Genomic DNA, 4,373 nt, shown 5'->3' on the forward strand with positions numbered 1-4,373 from the left:
GGCCTAAATTCGTAATAAAGCCCTTTGCTTTTGCATGCGTGATTCGGTCTCCCAGGTAATCTCTGGTTTTAGGGAGTGATATTAAAATCTGGGTACAACATTCCAATAACTGGACTATGCACTAGGGATACAATGACAGACACAATACATATATTCCCTGCCCACAAAGAGGGGAGGGGAGATAATCACAGAGATGTATAATTACAACAGATTATAATTATCTTATTTATTATTATTATTTAGTGTTTATTTATTTTTGAGAGAGAGATAGAGTGTGAGGGGGGAGGGGCAGAGAGAGAGGGACTCAGAATCTGAAGCAGGATCCAGGCTCTGAGATGTCAACATGGTGCCTGATGTGAGGCTTGAACCCACAAACTGTGAGATCATGACCTGAGCCAAAGTCAGATGCTTAACCAACTGAGCCACCCACGTGCAATGCATTGTAACTATTTTAATTATGCAGTGATAGAGAGTACTGAATGCCAAGACAGTCCAGAGATGGAACACCTGAGCTCTGTGAATCAGGGAAGACTTCCCAAAGGAGGTAACGCCTGGTACTCAAAGCTGAGCCTTGAAGGATGAGTAGGAATTAGCCTATCAAGGAGATAATAGAGGGGAGAGGTGGGAATGGCTCTAGGCACAGGCAAGAACATGTGCAAAGACACATAAATGAGGATTTGAGGCACTGATAAAAAGTTCTGTATGGACTTTCAATGACTGAGTAATGACGCCAGGGAATTATTGTAGTTAGGCTCCCTAGGAAACAGATGCTGAGACCAACCTGCATGTAAAATATTTCTGGGGGTGTGCTCAGTGAACAATACCTGTAGGGGAGTAAATGAAGCATGAGTGAGCAAAAAGAGAAGTTAAGTTGCAGTGCAGTTGCAACACAGGCCTCAAGTGATCTCACAAGAAGCTCCGGAACTAGGAGAGCCCTTCAGATACGTCCCAAATTGAGGCAAAGGGGCCACGTGTTGCACCCCTGCATCAAGCAGTCATTGGCAAGGACTGTTCATAAGTTGGGAGGATACACAATCTTGAGTGAGGCAGTTTCCTTTGGCTGAGGACAATCCTGGAGAGGGACTGTGGTCATGGCGACACTCACACAACATGGGGAATAAGTGTCCTTGTCCTAGAGGGTCACAGCATCCACTTCAGTAGGATAAGCAGAGGCCAGATCTCGCCAAGTTTGTAGAACCTGCCAAACGGTTTAGATGTTGTGGTAAGAACAATGAAAGAACAATTAGAGAGTTTCAAGTAAGTGAGTACATAAATAGATTGATGCTCTAGAGAGACCTCTCCAGAGGCCAGGTGAAGGATGGAAGATGGATTGCATGCAGGACATCTAGACCAAACTCAAGGTGGGAGATTAGGAGGCCACTACAGTGATTGCAGAGAGATAATTAGAGCCAGGACTAGAGTAGTCAGCAAAAAGAGAGAGAGCTAAATGGATGTTAAGATATTGTGAAATAAAATAAGAAATATAGATTTGGTCTTCAACCATTGTTCTTGACACAGACCTTTAATAACCCTTGGAATTTCCTGTGCTGAGAGCTATTAGTCTCTTCTGTTAGTGAAGTGACTTTCAGACCACACCTAGTGTGGGCTGGTTGCCAATGGAGCTGACCATGTGATTAGAGAGTTGGAACTTCCAGTTCTACCCAGACCTCCAGGGAGGGGAGGGGGCTCGAGATCAAGTTCAATAACCAACAGCCATGATTTAATTACTTGTGCCTATGTATGAAGCCTCCATAAACACCTAAAAGGATGGAGTTTGTAGAATTTCCAGGTTGAAGAATGCATGGAGTTTCAAGAAAGTGGGGGATTCTGAGACCATGGAGGCTCCACGCCTTTTGCCCACATCTCTGCATCTCTTTCATCTGGCTGTTCTTGAGTTATATATTTTTATAATAAACTAGTATTCTAGTAAGCAAAATATTTCTCTGAGTTCTGTGAACTGCTATAGTAAATTAACACAAGGAGTGGGTTGTGGGAACCTCTGATTTATAGACAATCATTTGGAAGCACAGGTGACAACCTGGACTTGTAATTGGTGTCCACGGTGGGAGACGTCTTGGGACTGAGCCCTTAAGGTTGAGATCTGATGCTGTCTCCAGATAGACAGTGTCAGATTTGAGTTAAATTGTAGGGCACCCAGCTGGGATCAGAGAATTGATGGTGTTGGGGAAAAACATGCATTATAATTGGTGATCAGAATCGTAGATGTCTTTGAGATACGTTTAGGATGCAGAAGTGACAAAATTGGTTACTAACTGAATGGAGGATAGAGAGAGGAATCCAGTTTGATGGCGAGATTTTGCATTGTCTGCAGGAGCCTCCATTCTGACCCCTTCTGGTCTATCATCCACATTGCAGCCAGCATGATGGAGCCAATTTGCAAATCTCATTATGTAATTCCCCTGCTTTGGAGCACTGCCTGTCTGCCAATTCCTCCCCAATAAAGTCTAAATTCCCCAGGCCCAGGGAAGGCTTTGCAAGTAAGTTACATCTCAATTAAGATCTATAGCACAAGTGAAATATTGGCAACAGAAAAAGGGTAAGTGTTAGGTACATTCCCAGAGAGGAGGAAGGCACAGACAGCCCTTTACCTCTGGCTAGCAAGGCTGCCTCTCAGAATTGAGGATGCCTCTTTTGGACCTAATTTCTGCTTCTCTGCTTGTCTTTGCCATATGTCTTCTACTCAGCTCTTAGAGCTTTGTTGGGACACACGTCCTTGCCTAGACCTATTCCTGAAAGAAAGACATGTTTGTTCTTGGTCTGGGCTTCTATTTCCTCCAGAACTGGTCCCTTGTCTAAATCACGCTTGCTCCACCTTGCAGCCAGGTCCTCTCACCTGACAGCCTCTCTGAAAGACACTTAGAATTTTGCATGGATGATGTAAGAACCTCAGCTCCGTTACAGAAGCCCACTTTATGGATTTTAGCATTGACCTCAGATCTTACATTATTTTGAAGGGCTCTGTACTCTCTAGCCCTTAGCAAACTGGACAGATGTGAGATTTCACAGTAGTTTAACATATTCCACATACCTATAAAGACCAAGTTCTCAGAAATGCCAAAATGTACGAGCTATGTAGTGCTGTGGACATGACAGGGAGGATTTTACAAGGACAATCAAATCTCAAAACCTAGGACCACTTAGAGAGGAGAAGGGGCACTGAATGAAAAAAGGGGGCCTGAAACAGCAAAATATTTAAAAAGTCAGTACTGTTTAGTACTAAAGACCCAGTTGTGAGGACCACAGTTGTTTGTACATAAATGACAGGTGTGTAGGGACTTGAAACAGCCTCTTTTCTTAATTATTGCCATTTTCCACTTGGTGGATTTATTCTCTTATTAATTTGCTACTCTCATCTTTTCAAATATTTGGATTACCTGGAAAAGAAGGAGGTAGGAGTGAAGCAATAGGGAGTGGTTTGTGGAATTTCATAGGACTAAATGCTGTTTCAGGATGTGATTTAAAAAAGAGACATGCTATAGAGGGAAATTATATTTGACATTAAGAAGAATTTCTGACTGAGGTTCCTGGGTGGCTCAGGTCATGATTTCATGGTCATGAGTTTGAGCCCCTGCACCAGCCTCACTGCTGTCAGCAAAGAGCCCACTTTATATCCTCTGTCTCCCTCTCTCTCTGCCCCTTCCTTGCTCATGCTCTCTCTCTCTCTCTCTCAAAAATAAATAAACATTTAAAAATATTTATAAAAAAGAAGAGTTTCTGACTGATAATTCTGGGACAAGAAGTTACTGAAGCAAGTTGCTATTTTTCTAGTGGAAAATTAGATATTTGAGGAATCATTTAAAAATCTTTAAAGATTTTTGTTAGAACATAGGGAATCAGGACAGAACCCCCTAGAAGGACCCATAAAAGTAACCAGAAACAGCAGTCATATATAAATAAATGCTTGTGGACTCTCCAGTCAGTGTCAGATATACCTTTACCTACTGTCTGTCCCCATACAGCCTTTGCTATGTCACCAGCCTTTCCATTTATTAGTGGTGATGTAACTTGACAGGAGCAAGAAGTTCCTGAGACACTCCTTTCGCCCCCATTCACCTCTCCTTATCCTCCCCTCCCTCAATCTTGGCCTGACTCTACTCAGAGCACAGTCTTCTTAATTCTGGACTTCCTCCCCAGCTCCTCCATTACTGGAAATGTCTTCTGGCCAGAATCCTCTCAAGTGGCCGGCAGTGGTGCTATTCCCCCTCTGAAGTGGAGAGCCTGGTCCTGCCTCCTGCAGCCCCAGGATGGGGGAGGGCCTGTCCAGCCTCCTCTTGGTGGAATATTCACAGTCTTCCTCTTGTTGTTGTTGCTGTTTCTTAACGGAAGTGTAATTGACATACAATGTCCTATTG

This window comes from Suricata suricatta, chromosome 11 (genome assembly GCF_006229205.1).
Source record: "Suricata suricatta isolate VVHF042 chromosome 11, meerkat_22Aug2017_6uvM2_HiC, whole genome shotgun sequence".
Lineage (NCBI taxonomy): Eukaryota > Metazoa > Chordata > Mammalia > Carnivora > Herpestidae > Suricata > Suricata suricatta.